The sequence below is a fragment of the Nuphar pumila genome, chromosome 14 (genome assembly GCF_984573655.1).
Source record: "Nuphar pumila chromosome 14, dmNupPumi1.hap1.1, whole genome shotgun sequence".
Taxonomy (NCBI): domain Eukaryota; kingdom Viridiplantae; phylum Streptophyta; class Magnoliopsida; order Nymphaeales; family Nymphaeaceae; genus Nuphar; species Nuphar pumila.
In genome coordinates, this window is record NC_143262.1 from 9,037,733 (window position 1) to 9,053,927 (window position 16,195).

The 16,195-nt window shown below is 42.2% G+C and overlaps 1 pseudogene; it reads left to right on the plus strand.

Moving 5' to 3' along the window:
- Nucleotides 1-10,220: 10,220 nt before the first annotated feature.
- Nucleotides 10,221-11,915, plus strand: LOC149816282 (U-box domain-containing protein 21 pseudogene; annotated as a pseudogene).
- The last annotated feature ends 4,280 nt before the right edge of the window (nucleotides 11,916-16,195 follow it).

The window sequence follows — 16,195 nt, forward strand, 5'->3', positions numbered from 1 at the left end:
ACAAAAAAATAAATAACCCTTCTATCAAAGGTTGCCCCTCTGGGGTGATTATCATAATAGGCATCAACTTTTGAATTGCAATTTTTAACTTAAAAATATTGTTCTTCATGTAAGACCCACAAATTTTCAGTCAACTTCTAAATAAAATTCATGAGGCATTTTTAGGTGAAAATAACATTTATACTCAAAATGTGAAACAAATCAATTTCTGCGAGCCATATATACTTAAGATATTTGTATCTTCACGAATATATGCTCAAATCGTCAGGAAGTCATAACTTCTTTCCTAAATAAAATCAAGAGATTTGTACGAACCAACTTTTTTAGTTACGTAAATACGAAGAGAACAGCGTACTAAATTTTTTTTGAAAAAAAATCACCGAAAACCTAAATTTTTTGTGGGACCCACGGAAATGTTGGTGGGACCCACAAAAATATTCTTTAGAAAATATCTGATGGGACCCACAAAATATCCTATAGAATTTTCATGTAGGCCCCACATGAAGAGAAACCTTGTGGAAAATTCTGAGAAAGGTAAGAAGAGGAAGGAAGGCTCTGAATTTTTCTAGCTTTTTTCTAGAAAAATCAAGAAAGAGGAGGTTGTTTAAGGGCTAAGCAACCTTGCCTATAAAAAGAGGTGACCCACCTTTAAAAAAATCGACGTCTCCTTTTGTCTCCTCTTTCTCTCTCCTAAACCTCACCTACCTAGCCTAATAGGTCTGAGCCTGCCTGACCTGGTCCAAACCCACTTGACTTGACTTGAACCTAGTTGGGTTTGAAGTCAAAGTCAAAGTCCGTTTTGGTCCCAAACTTTGGTTTGATTTTCTAAACCCAGACCCAACCAACTTGAGCTAAGTCTGAACCTGCTAAATCCAGTTGACTTGAACTGAACCCAGTTTGGTTCAAACCACTTAGGTTTAGCAGCTTGACCTGCTCTTCCTCTTTCTCAACTAGGTCAACCTCATTTGACCTAGTCTAACCTCTTAAAGAAAAGATTGAACCTCGTTCAAAGTTGTCGAAGTATTCCAGAGCCGTTTCTTTCGCGATTTGAAGTAAGTTCGCTTCGTTGATCCATCTCTCACAAGTATTTGCTTGTTTGTATATAGCATATACCTACTAAAGTTATATCTCACCCTAGTCTCTGGTTGAGCTCTCTAGAACACTTTGGTATTCACGCGCTCGCCTTGTGACTATCGTATGTTTGAATACGCAGTATATGCATTCTTAAAAATAGTATCTCACCCTAGTTCTTGGTTGATCCCTTTAGGACACTTTGGTGTTCACGCGCTTGCCTTGTAACTATAGTTGAATGCTGATTCTCGCATATATTGTCTTGAGATTGTCGTCACGTCTTATATCGCAAAGGCTCCTGCTTAAATATAATTTACCATTCGTCGTTGCGTCGTATGATGCCAAGGCTCCCTGCTTTCTGTAATTTTTTATTATACCTTTAAATTACCCATTTTGTCTTGTCGTCACGTCGAACGATGCCAAGGCTTTTCTACTTTCTGTAAATATATATGCAAAATATTTTATTCGGTTTCACCCCTCCAACAATAAGTATATGCATTCATTTACACTACTACCATATAAAACACAGACTTCTGCTTATACTAAATATATGACGCGTAAGTGAGCATTCAAATAAAGATCAACTTCAAATCGCCAATGTGATTCTATTACCGCTCTTCGATCAAGATTTTGCTTGACGAATGAAGCTCCTATTGGAAAGGCTTCGCTTTTGCGCAAAATTGTTTTTTCATAAAAACTAAGTCATTTGAGTATCGTCTGACTATGACTCATGGTTTCAATCAACCTTGATGGATGCAAAGTACGTACAACAATGCACATCCATTTTCTGAGTTAAAGCGAAGCGATTTCTCCGTCAAAGAGGGGAAGTGCTGCTGAAAATTCTGAAAAGAAGCTCTTCGAGCTTAAAAAAATCACACGCTTTCTCATTCAAAGAGAGGGAGTGCTGCAACTTTTTTTGAAGAAGCTCAACCAAGCTCTAAAAGAGTAGAGCATGTTACTCCATTATGCAGATGAGGTGCTGCCTATATGCGCTCAGTACTTTCTATAACGTAGAAAGGTTAGACTCACTCCTATCGTCAAAGCGGAGGAAGTGTTGTCGAAATGGTTGGCAGAAGAGATGCCGAAACCAATTAATTGCCATAAATATGCCCTATTGTTGGAACGCTGCTAGAAAGACCCGTTTTCATGTTTTCCTGTAAGGACACTTCACTCATAAGGACCGTTGAGCCAGAGTAGTTGTTGTGCCTTGACTAGGGAAATTACTTGTTGCGATGAAACACGCCGAGCAGTCGATCCAAGAGAGATCGAGTCATATACATGCACATAGATACTGTTATACAACTAGACTCATAAGGACCGTCATGCTAGAGTACATTGTCCACCCGAAGAGGTGAGATGCTCGTGATGGCCGAAGAGCCGAGAGCTCAGTTAAGCATGCATATGAATCAGACTTAAATGTGTCATGAACCCCGTGGCTGATGGCCATGTTAGGGGGGATTACTGAATGGGGTTGGGTGCATATATCCTCAGTGCGAGAAGCACTGGCTTGTCCGAATGACAAGATCATATCCGACAAGTAACAGCTAGACCGACAGACCCCTTCAGGACTTGCTCATCGTAGAAGATGGTGATGGTACATCTTGAGTGACATATATTTGATACTGAACCTGACAGAGTTCAATGAGACCTCAGTCACTTAAGGGGTTTGAGGTCGTGGTTATCCTTAAGATCTAAGGATTGAACCCAACTACTGCAAGTAGATGATGCATCCGAATTGGCCTCTGGGGTATCTAAAATACATAGAATAATCAACCCCCAGAACGTCACGTTGATGCCTGGACAAAGTGTTCTCCCGTGTACCAAGGAGTGAAATGTTAATATCGAAACAATGCATTAGCTCTAGGTTCAACGATATATTGAATGTATGAGTGGATGAACATTGTTGTGTCAAGTCCTGCATAACTTTATGAAAGATGTCATGATCGGTATACTACTGGACCAATTGGGCAAAGACTCATATAGCATCCGCACGACTAAGTGAAGCCCAAGAAACTCGCCCTTAAATTCGTGGGATACAGATGTGCCAAATATGAAGACTTGAGCTCGACATCCCTTTGAGACCCAAAAGAGGTCAATGCTAAGTCATGGAGACTTGTGCAGATATTCAATCACAACTCTAGAGAGGCTTGCGCTAAGTCATGAAGACTTGAGCGAACATTCAACTCATAGCCCTGAGGAGACTCTTGCGATATACGCTAAGTCGTGGAGACTTGAGCGTTGTTATTGCGAACTGTGACCCTAAGTGATCAACACATTTACTTGAGTTGAATGGATGTACAATTGTTTGCTTACCGGACCATCAGTGGTTCTGACCCCGTTTAATGAGAATTTTAGGTGTTGGACCTTCGTTGCGATATGCGGAGCAAGGCGACATCGAGTTTCAGGGTTTCTCTAGACAGAGTTGTACTGCTTTCTTTTATTGAACCAATACTGCTTTTCAAGCAGTTATGTTTGTAATAAACAAGTAGTTTTGATAAATAGAACACCTTGGTTGTCAATGGGTGCTTGGCGACATACCTGTGACTCGCTCAATGTTTTCTAAAACCGATGACTCGAAGAAAAAAAAATTATGAAAATTTTAACTTAGCTTTGTTTTGGAAATCCGGGATGTTACACTTCTTCAACTCTTGTAAAATCTTACACGTTAATAACATGATTCAAACAAATGTATGGATCACATCTAGGTCAGATGTACCAAAAACATTATTATTTTTCAAATATTATAGTTTTTTTATTTGAGGGTTTCTTACCGAAAATAGTAAATACTTTATATATATATATATGAGTGCAAATCATTTTTTTATATCAATGAAAACTGAAATATGAGAACGAGATTATAAGAACTAGAAATATAGGCATTTCCAACCTTTTTTTTTGCAAATCCAATTTTATATATATATATATATATATATATATATATATATATATATATATATATATATATATATATATATATATATATATATATATATGGAGGTTACTCTACCACTAGACACATTCAATTGATTGAAATTACCAAATAACCTTAAAGCGGTGGCATTTTTTAAAATTTTGTGATTACTTTATTGGGTTAAAAGGTAAAACACATTTAAGTGGGAGAAACGCCTTTTTCAATTGGTGAAATTATTTATTGTGGCTGAAGGGCATCTTGTGAAATTCTCTTTCAAAATATATTTAACCCTCGCTCTCTCTATCTTTTAGTCACTGGAACGTGAGAACAGGAAATATGAAAACTAATGTGTGAACCACAATTTTCATGATTTTTTTGTTCTTCTCTTGAATCTAACCTACGGATGTTATCTACATTCTTGGTTTTATAAGAATCCTATCTTGAAATAATTCTACTGAAGCATAAAGGAAGATTTTTAAAGGCTTTAAAATAGATGGCTCATAATCTTCATAAATATTCAAGCCATTCAAAAATCACATTTTTTCATTGGAAATACATGATCCAATGGTTGATTCTTAGCAAATTCACCATCCCAAACCAATCTACATGATTGGATTTGAAAAAAAAAAGGGTTGGAAATGCCCATATTTCCAGTTCTTATAATCTAGTTCTCATATTTCAGTTTTCATTGATATCAATGAGAAATATCTCATCGGTGTACATTTTTAAATAAATTTCACTGTATGGATTTGATTCAAAGTACTTAAGTAAACACAAAAAGTAACAGTGTGGATTACACAAAAATATAATCATAAAAAGGAGGCCTTTTGCGTCCAAATTATTATATTAAAACATGATTTGCCCACCACGCATGCTGAAGGCCCAGGATCGAATCCCTCTTCCACATGGGGCCGCTGTTATTCTGGTAGGGGTCTTCCTAACCCCAGCTTGCCTTAAAAAAAAAATGATTTGCACTATGCCCCAGTGGCGGAGCCAGGGGTGGGCGGTCGCCCATCCCAGAATTAGAAACCGAGTCGAAATATGATACGACTCAGGTCTTCTTCTTCATTCCGCACGATTTGGTGGTTGCATTCTTTCCTTGTGAATGCTTGTCGAAGAAGATCAGAGCAGGGTGGTGCAGGAGGGGAGATCAAGCCTCCCTGTGATACAGAGTACCCTATGACACCCAGACGCAGGAGACGGTGGACATGGGATGGAGCCAGCCGAGGGAGTTGCTCCGCCTCATGCTGTGGCGAGGACCGTCCCCTCCGAGAGGGAGCTGAGGAGGCACCTCAGTTGGAAGACCTTCGGCTTGCTGCTGGATCACCACCGAGAAGGAGGTGGCTCAACTACCAAAACAGGCTTTCGATCTCGATCTATGATCTTCACCACCACAGAGGCTTCGAGCCATTGCGCCACCGATAGAGGTCGATCATCACCACCCGAAGTCTGCCCACCCAACGAAAAACTTCTGGCTCCGCCACTGCTATGCCCATCTATAAGGTCTCATCAACTTGAAAATGCATGAAAAGGTAAGACTGATCCCATGTACCTAGTGGCTTTGGTGGGTTCTATCTGGTTGCCGCCTTAGTTTGGGCGTCATAAGGCTGGTTCAGCTGTAGCCGGGACCAGTTCAAGAATGATGCCCTAAGCCCTCACCATCTACAAACAATTCCACTGGGTCTGGACCACGTGGATATGCAATGCCTGCCTCTGATCACCTTACATCTAGGGCTGGACTATAGGCCCAACCCAGTTAGTGGACATGCTTGACCAGGCTGTTGACGAGCTGGGCCTGGTCAAGCCTGACCAGTTGACCAATGGGTCGGGCCTAAGCCTGCTTCGGGTCGGGTCTTGGTCTAATACTATGGCCATGGCCCGCCTGTTTAGCCCATGGGCCAAATTTGAGCCGGGACGGGCTATTCATGTTATTCTACATTAATTTCCATGAATGCAAAGTTTTTTTTTTTTTAGTACAATTTTGAAAAATGCAAATTAAAAAAAGGAATCCAAATTCAGGGCAATCGAGGCTGGGTCCATCCTAAATTGATCCCGTTCTAGTCGAAGACCTGACCAATTCAGGGCACTCTCAACTGGCGGTGCAACTAGATCGTATCTCTGTCCTCCAATTTGGATCCAATACTTTATTTTCAGATACAGTTCACTACAAATATGATCTCAGTGTATGTTTTGATAAGGAGCGGATTTGGTCAATTGGATTATTTTCAAATTCAGGTTAGATTAGTATCGGTATTTTATGTGAGAACTATGTCCAGATTTGGATCAAATCTGACCTCTTTGTACGTGTAAAAAAGCTTGGTTTTAGTCTTCTTAAGGGGGCGATCGTTCAGCCCCTTTCGTAGGAAAGGGTCCCACCCTGTCATATGAAAGGGGGCTGAACCAAACGTACGTGTGAAAAAAGATCAGTGGGGCCTGCAGAAATTGATGCAGCAGCCCCGACCCCTTTCGTAAGAAATCGGCATCCCCCGTCCCCACCCCACTGGGAACAGCTTTCATGTGTGAGGGTTCTCCTTCGAGATCGTGTGAAAGCCGTGTCCCATGGAGAGGGGGACTAACAGACGCCCTGTTAGTGTTACCATCTATATTTGGAATCTGAATTCGACCTTCATCTTTTTTGCCATGAAGGGCGAGAAAATCACTCTCGGGATCAGAGACCTAGTTGCGCTGGCTAAGCCTGTTGTACTTATGATTGCCTTTTCGACGGTGTAAACCCGTGGCACACCCCTTGCCCTCGAGAAGTCCCCCGTCAAGTCAACTGGGCAAGTACCCATTGACTTTTTTCCCTTGTCCTCATTAATGCATGAGGTTGACAACTTATGAGAATGAAACCCTGCATCTTTGGCCCCTTCCACTGCACCAGACCCCTTGAGAGCAATTCAACCTTGATTGTTTTAAATTTTGATTGCACAGATGGGATCTATACAATTAGAGATCAGCTCTGGGAGTGTTTAATTATGAAACGAGTGAGTTTTTATCAGGTTTGAAAAATCAACCATCGAAAATCTTTATAAAATTTTAAGGTTTCAAATATCTTTTTTTAATCAAAACACACCATGGGCTAGGAATTAAAAAAAAAAACTCATTTAGCATTTTCGCATTTTTCTCATATATATATATATATATATACACACACACTAAAAAAAAAGGAAGTAGCATTGAACCCCCTTTTCATCGGACAGAAATTGGAAGTGCGGAAGTGTTTTGTAAAAACATCTTAAGGCTTGGTTTCTGCCCAAGCGGCGGTCAAAACCACCGCTAAAGACGTTATTCACGTGCACTGCTGATGATTGCACACATGATCAACAATGCAAATTCGTCTTATTTAAGTAGGACTTTTTTGGGTGTTTGATGATACACTCTGCTTACTCTCTCTCTATATATAGATGCATATATATTTATTTATTTGCTATAATCAATTATAAATACAATCAACTTAGCAAAGTGGTTCCTTTTGGATTTTTTCCCCTCAAATCTAACACCATATATGTGTTCTACATGTTTTATTTAGTGGAAACAAGCTTTTGGATTGCCACAATCAGGCCTCTGCATGATTTTTTATGAGTTGAAAAAAATGATACATTCATCGCTATTGATTTTTGAATGGGCCGATTCTATGTACAATTTATTATAGCAACTATATATATATATATATTGTAGGATCCGCGCTAACTATGACACCATGCTAAATAAAACATTTTATCAGATTTTTGGTGTTTTTCTGAAATTCTAAATCTTTAAGATGTGTTCAAGATGAGTGATTTATTAGAAATCGACACTTGGATCCTGCATTTTCGATGAAAAAATGGTTTCCTAAGCCTCAAAAATTTATAAAAAAGTATACCACCTTGATTTTTGAAACCTCATAAAAACCTAACCCACATCCGAATCAAATCCTTCAAAAAATGATTTCTATAAAAAACAAGCATATAAATAACTTTTGTATGGTCAGAATTTTGAGAAAACTTCAAAAATCTGATAAAATGTTTCATTTAGCAATGTGCCATATTTAGTACGAATCTTGTATTATATATATATATATACAAAGAGAGTAATGGGTACATGCTAAATGAGTTTTTTAGGTTTTTTCCATTTTATTTTTAAATTCTAACCATATCGATGTGATCTATGTGCTTTATTTTTATAGGAATCAGCTCTTGAAGTGTACGATAATGACACATGGGTGGTTTTTGTAACGTTCAAAAAAATCAATGGACCAAAATCTTTATAAATTTTCAAGGCTCAAAATATCATTTTTTTCATCAAAAACACATAATCTAGGTATTGATTCCTCATAAATCGACCATGCCCAACACATTTATGGGGCTCAAAACTGCAAAAAAAATAAATAATCAAAAGAGCAGAAAAACCCATTTAACATGTATATATGTCTATGAGTAGGTGGTAGCTGCCTAGCACTTCTCTGCCTATCGTGTTTTTTCAAGAGTTTTTCATGTTTTCTTGAAGTCTGACTATGATGCTTGATTTTATAGAAAATTGAATCTTGGATCATCCAATTCCAACATCGCAAGTAGGTTTTTATAATATCTAAAAATCATTGATATAAATTTTTATAAATATTAAAAGCTGAAAAATCATATTTTTTAATAAAAAAATGTTTTAAATACCGTTCCTTGCAAATCAACCATACAGAACACATCTGCAGGGTCCAGATTTGCTAAAAACATGATGCTAGAAAAGTGATAGGAGGGGATGGTCCACCCCCCTTGTCCTCTCTTTCAAAATCTGTATCTTAGACATGTTTTTTAGCAAATCCTACCATATTGAAAACACATGAATAAACAATTAAATCAAAGTTTTTATATATGTAGGTAAGATTTTATAATATTAAAATTTTGAAAAATTTTAGAACTGCTGAATTTTTATCCTTGCAAAATCTAATTTAAAGTTTGATCAAGAGTTTTTTTTTTAATGTTTTGGACCATGGAGATCACATTCATACGACCAGATTTGCTAAAAAAAACATATCTAACATACAAACCTTGAAGGGGAGGACAAGGGGACTCTCTCTCTCTCTCTCTCTCTCTATATATATATATATATATATATATATAGAGAGAGAGAGAGAGAGAGAGAGAGAGAGAGAGAGAGAGAGAGGTACTCCCTGAACCCTAGCATTACTCCGAACATTTGACATTTGATCCGGTATAAGAACGACCATTGGCTGGTAGCAAGGGTGCAAACGGATCGGATATGGACAAACATTTGATTCGGGATAAGAACGACCAGTCCCTTGGCTGGTAGTAAGGGTACAAACGGATTGGATATAGACTGCAAGCATGATTCAGTCCATATCCGATCAGTTTGCACCCTTCCTACCAGCCAAGGGACTGGTCGTTCTTATACTGGATCAAATGTCAAATGTTTGGACTCTTTTGGTTTTTGTTTTCTTTAACTTGCTTTATTTTTTTTAATTTTTCTGCTAGTAAACCACTCGGACCACGAGAGACGGTACTTGGGTTCTCTGTTGCTAACCGTTACTTTTGAAAATTAACCAAGAGAATTCAAATATTCAACGGTCAATATTCAAACCACAGGACCCATCTATCCTTGCACCATTTACTGAACTTCAATGCCCTCCGGGTTCCAGCTCATTTTTGACGAAATTGTCCATCCAACAAATGCCACAGTACGAAGGATCAAAATTATCACGGCTCAGCGCCTTGACTTTTTAGTCAATGACTAAATGCTGTTTTAGGGAAACACCTAGTTGGGAGCAGTCGAGATAGCTGAGCCGAGCCGAGCCGAGCCGAGCCGACCTGAACTGGATGTGGTGTTTGCCATTCTCATGATTCCATTAGCATGCAGGGGCTCTCCTCATCTGGTAAGGATGACTTGTGAATGTTACTAAGTTGAAGGGTCGTCATGAGCCGGAAACCGATAAGCGGCATCCCTTATGGCCGGCCGGTAAACTTATATTGTCGAAGCTTGGCTTGTTTTGCTCAATATGATCTCGACTCCGAAGTCAGCTTTTGCCCAAGCTGAGCTAAGATAATAGTAAAGGAAGACAAGGTGAGCCCGAACTTGAGCGCCTTGGCTTAGTTACCGGCCAAGAACAAATTTTAATTTGTAACGATTCAACGAGAGGTCTTGACTGGCGTGTAACGTGTTCTCAAATTTGAGGGGTAATTCTGTAATTTCCAAACTCAAGCTCCTCTCTTCCCTTCCTTCCTACCCGCATCCCTCCCGTCCCGCGTCCGGATGTCGTATAAAACGAGAAGTGGAAGAAGCAAAACCAAACGAGACTCGATTTTGAAGCCTCTCGGCCGAGAGAATCGATCGTCATCTTCGTCGATGATATCTTCGTGGAGAATCCGGATGGGATCTGGGGGGAGAAAATCCGGCCAGAATCCGGCCGGAAAGGCGAGGCCGGCGTCGTTCGAGAGCACCGAGATCGTGATACCGATCGGATTCCGGTGCCCGATCTCGCTGGACCTCATGAATGACCCGGTGACGCTGTGCACCGGAATCACCTACGACCGGCAGAGCATCGAGACGTGGCTCGACGCAGGAAACCTCACCTGCCCCGTCACGAAGCAGCCGCTGCAGAGCACCGACCTCGTCCCCAACCACGCGCTCCGCAGGATGATCCAGAGCTGGTGCGTCGAGAACCGGTCCTCCGGAATCGAGCGGATTCCGACTCCCCGGATTCCTGCGACCCGGTTGCAGGTCGCCGAGATCCTCTTGCGGATCGAGTCTGCGGGCAGCCGGGGCAGCCCGGCGTCTTTCGCCGCCGAAGTGGATCGGATCCGGATGCTGTCGAAGGAGAGCGAGCGGAACCGCCAGTGCGCGGCAGGAGCCGGCGCCGGCGCCGTTCTCGTGGCGGCGTTCGCGGACTTCTGCGATCGGTTCTCGGACTCGGACTCGGACCCGGACCCGGCCGCTGCGGTGGAGGCCGCCCTCGCGGCGCTGACGGCCGTGGGCCCTCTCGACTCGGGGTCTATTTCGCACGTGTGGACGCGCTCTTGCATGCGCCGGCTGGCCAGGGTGCTGCAAGGGGGGAGCCTGGAGGGGAGGAGGAACGCGGCGTTGCTGATGAGGGAGATTTTGGAAGGAGATGAGGGGAAGGTTCTAGAAGGAGACAACCGGAAGATTCTAGAAGCGTCGGAGATGGTGGAGGGGCTCGCGAGGGCGGTCCGGGAGCCGATCTGCCCGGCGGCGACGAGGGCGTCGCTCACGGCCATCTACCGGATGGCGTCCGCGAGCGATCGGATCGTGTATCGGGTTGTGGAGTCCGGTCTGGTGCCGGTGCTCCTGGAGATCCTCCCGGGCTGCGAGCGCGGGGTGTGCGAGAAGGCGCTGGCGGTGCTCGACCTGGCGTGCTCGGCGGAGGAGGGGAGGCAACGGACCTGCGCACACGCGCTGGCCGTGCCGGTGCTGGTGAAGAAGATGTGCAGGGTGTCGGAGCTGGCGACGGAACTGGCGGTGTCGGTGGTGTGGAGGCTGTGCAGAGGGGCGAGGGACGAGGGCGTGTCGGTGGAGGCACTCTCGGTGGGGGCGTTCCAGAAGCTGCTGTTGCTGCTGCAGGTCGGATGCGGGCAGCGGACCAAGGAGATGGCCACGGACCTGCTCAGGATGATGAATGCGTACAGGGACAGGTCCGAGTGCGTGGACTCGGGGGACTTGAAGGAGCTCAAGAGGTCTGCCTGAGGACTGAGGTTGAGCTGTCGCTCATTCGGTTAGATGGGGTCTCCTTGCTTTCATGGTTGCATGTGTTTGTTGATAATGGGTATTATCTTTTATCTTCATTTATGAAGATTTATAGATGATTTTTTAGAGAGGTGGGTGACGGTGATGTACAGATCCACTTTTACATATTACACTTAAAATACGTTCGAGACGCCGTATTGGGGATTTGCTTTAGATGTCTATTTGAACTTGGGATACACGTACGGTTCGTGGGGGGTTTTCTGTTACAGAGTTGGCTGAACTCTTTTTCCTTTTACCTTTGGGATGTTGCGTTTTCTACATATTTATAGAGATATTAACGAGAGGATGAAAGAAGTTTGTTCAGCTTCATGAAGCCTTTAGATTTCATGTTTCATTAAGAGAGATCCGCGCTCCAAATGGGTCCAACTCTTGTCACCCAGGATACACGCTCCAAATGGGTGCCATTGTGAGTAAGTAGAGAAAATGGGAGCCGAAACCCAACCAGCATAATTTTAAGTGTTTTAAAATACGAACTTTTACTCAAAGGCCCACATAAAAATACTTGGGAGGGTTGTATCGTGTCAACCAGTCAGTATCAGTCAAAATAATAGTTAGAAACCTATCCAAATATATTATACTAGGTTAGGTCGAATTTGTTGACCCAGATACTATTCGGGTTGGTACGTTTAATCCATGTCCTGAAAATTCAGATTGGGGTCGGGTCAGATACCCGACACAATCCAATTCATTGTCAGACCCACATACCCACATTGACCAAAACATCATCATCTCAACTTAAGGTTTGGTAAGCACGGTAAAACGTGATTGAACTCCTAAAAGCATGACATGCAGGTGCGAACGCAGAAGCCTAAAGCGTCCAAAGATGACTCGCACCTTTTTTCTTCAAAGAATTCATTATTCATAATCAACCATGGGCAACAAAAAGAAATAAACTAAGGCCCCAAACATAAAAGTGTGCTCAATTTTTCAGAACTTGTGTGCCTCTATCGAATACAATATATCTGACCCAACTTGACCCTTAGGAATTGCCCACGTGGCCAGCGGACGAGATGGTAGGACGGACCCGCATCCTACGGATCCCATCATTTGACATGGGATAGGTTCCGTCCTACATTCCATCAGACCATCCAATCAATGGTTAGGATTGGTCCACATTTCCACCTTGTTGTAGATTGATCCTAGCTGTCGAGATGGTTCAGTTGGACAGCTAGAATGGGCATACGATGGAACCCTTCTTATGTCAAAGGCAATCATGTCATGCTTGCCCCTTCTGCAAAGCAAAGCTGGAGTGCAATCACATTGCACACTTTGAGTATGACACAATACAAGATCATCACGTGCTGATAGTTAGAGTGATGCAGAGAACAAGACGATCTTGTTGGATCCTGATACGAATCTAGTGTGGTTAATGGGTCTCACGTAGAATCCAATAACCCACTTGAGTATTGGGAATCCAATAAGTCGGTTATGACTTAGTAACAATTATCCAGAGGAGAATAAATATCTCAGTCCCATCCTCTGCAAGAATACACTAAGAACTTGATGATTTCATCATGGGATCCCCTCTGAAGCAGGCCGTTAATCTCAACCTTTTTACTTTTCTAAACTTCACTGGGCACACCCAGATCCTTATTCCTTGATTGGTATGATCAGAGCCTCGTTCTGTGTGCACAAATCCTCTCCGTCGATCATCGCTTAGAGTTGTCGATCGATGCAGAGAAATGTGGAGTTGCCAGAGGCCAGTATTGTTGTTAGCGTAGAGATAACAAAACACCCCTCCGTCATATGGTCGTTGAAGATCCCTCACCCCGGAGTCGACCCCGCTAACCGAGTCGAGCCTGGTTTCACATGCTCCATGGCAACTCTGCCCATGAGTTGAGGGTAGATGCAGGCCCGGTGCCACTGGACAGTGTACCTCTCCCAGCATAGTCCTTTGGTCTTCGTAGTCGAACGACTGCAGGTTGTTGCAGATTCCACCGGTCCCCATCAAGAAGATCATCATGGTTTGCCCGCTCTTCAGCTTCTTTTGTATCAAAGATTGCCTGACCTGCTTTGTCATGCGCAACCAAGAGGTGGAGCGCCTCTCCGACCAAGAGACCCTGCAAGTGCTCGACTGCAGCAATGGCAGCACATTGTACAAGGCGCGCCACCGCAGAACTGATGGGATCTACACCCTGAAGGTCATCCACAGTGACTGTGATGCCTCCGCCCAATGGCAGACAATTCGCTAGATGGAGATCCTCAAGAAGATGGACTGACCCTATTTCGTGCGGTGGCACAACATCATCTAGGCCGCTGGCGGCGATGTGTGCCTCGTGCTGGAGTACATAGATGGTGGTGCCCTCAAGGGCCTCTTGAAGACAGAGGGAACCTTTTTCTGAGCGATCGATCGCCAGAATCACTCACCAGGTGCTGGAGGGGCTTAGAGAACCTAAAGATTAATCGAGTGACTCGAGACAAAGCAGGGGAGGAGGGTGCTATTGTCTTCACCTTCTCTCTCTCTCTCAGCGGCGATGAAATGGATGGGGATGGAGATGACCTGCCAACGATGAAGCAAATGTGAAATCGTGTACCTGTCGAGACATCGTTGGTGAAACCCTAGACAAGCCGAAGGATGGAGATAGAAGCGGTGCAGAAGGCACGATCATGAAAAACCTAAAAGATCAAGATAAAAAAAAAACCATGACATGATCTGTGATCGGCCGCTGGATCGAGAGGAGGAAGGAAACTGTCGACTGACTATTTTCGGTGATCGAGGAGATGGGGAATGCTGAGAAGCTGATGAACCAGATCCTGTAGAGGCAGGGTAGGAGGACAATCCAGGGAGGCATGCCTTCGTGCAGAGGATCTGGCCGAAGGATAAGACTGGTGTTGGCCTGTCGAAGGCTTCTCATCGATCGAAGACTCTGCTAGGGAAGCGCAACCTGTGGTGACAACGATGGGCATGAGGTCCTCGAGCTTCTCAGTGGAGGAGAGGCCGCAGAGGTAGGCCTCATCTAGGGAGTCGAGCGAGGTGACATTGGGGGACCGCATTGAGGCTCCGATCAACTGACCGCTGGGAGGTGGTGGTGTTTCCCCCTCTTTTTATCGAGTGGCAATTGCCAGAATTCACAGCAAAGGCAACGACAAGGGTGACAACCATTGCCCCTGTTCCCTCTTTTTATTTTTCCTTCTCGTAAAAGGGGGAAACCCTAATCGGGGTTCCTTTTATGGGTGAAGGTGAAAAAAAAATTTGAGGGTTTTGAAAAGGGAAAGCTGGCTCCCCTCTTCTCTCTCGTAAAAGGGGAAAACCCTAATCGGGCTTCCTTTTATGGAGGGTTATTTTTTAAGCAATTTTACGGATCTATCCCTCATCTTTCTAATTTATTCTACCTTTGACCCTTTATTTTACAAAATAGAGGCCTCTATTTCTAGGTAATTCTATAAACAAGTTGTTCTGTGGATATTATCCGAAACAGGGTTGTTGTGTCCAATTTTTCTAGAACAACCCCAATTTTTTTATAAAATTACAGTAAACCGCCTGGATTTTTTGTTTTAGCTCAGAAAGTTTTAAAATTTTATTTTAATATTCTTATTTGTTGTTGTTACCCAAAAATGTTTATGATTTTACAGAAAAATGGTTCTTGTTAGCGGAATACCTCAGACAGGTTTGGATCTGGATTGAGTCAAGCTGTTCAGATAGCTTCTTATAAACTTTGTTGGATCCGGTAAAACTTTTTGAACCTAGTTATGATTTGCTTTATATCTCTACACTGATATTTTTAAAATAAAAAATATTATGTTTGCATATATTTTTATATATGCATTAATATTATGTTCATGTTTTGGACCATATTATATATGGATCTTGTATGGTTTGTATTGATTTAGGTTTTTTTTATATAAATCAAGTTTTATTTGACTATGATTTATTAGAGCTTATCTTTGGTTTAAGAATGGATTTGATCAGTATTGGATCAAATGCTAGGATCTTGTAAGGTGAAGTAGATATAGTTTGATCCAATAAGCAATATTGGGTGTGGTTGAATGAGATATGAATCTATATTTGACCCAAGTTTGTGATGGATCTGAATAAGTATAATTACCATATAAAATATGGATCTAGATTTGATTCAAGATTTATGATTGGATCTAGATAAGTATTATGCCTGAATATGAGATATGGATTCAAAATTGATCTCTCTCTATATATATATTGTATGGATCTAGATTTGATTCAAGTTTTATGTTGAATCTAGATAGTATCAGCCCATATATTTGAGCCTAATAATAACTTATATTTTGTATGGGTCTGAGTTTGACACGGTTAGATCCAGATAAGTAGAATGTTGGATGTGTAATATGGATTCATTTGCATTTGAAATATATGATTTTGGATATGAATTTGGATTATAGTCAAATCCTATGTGATCAATGATTTTATTTAAGCTTGTATAGAGATCCATTTTAATATAGATCATGTTGGACTTGATAAATTACATCTCAAGTCGGATTTGAATATGG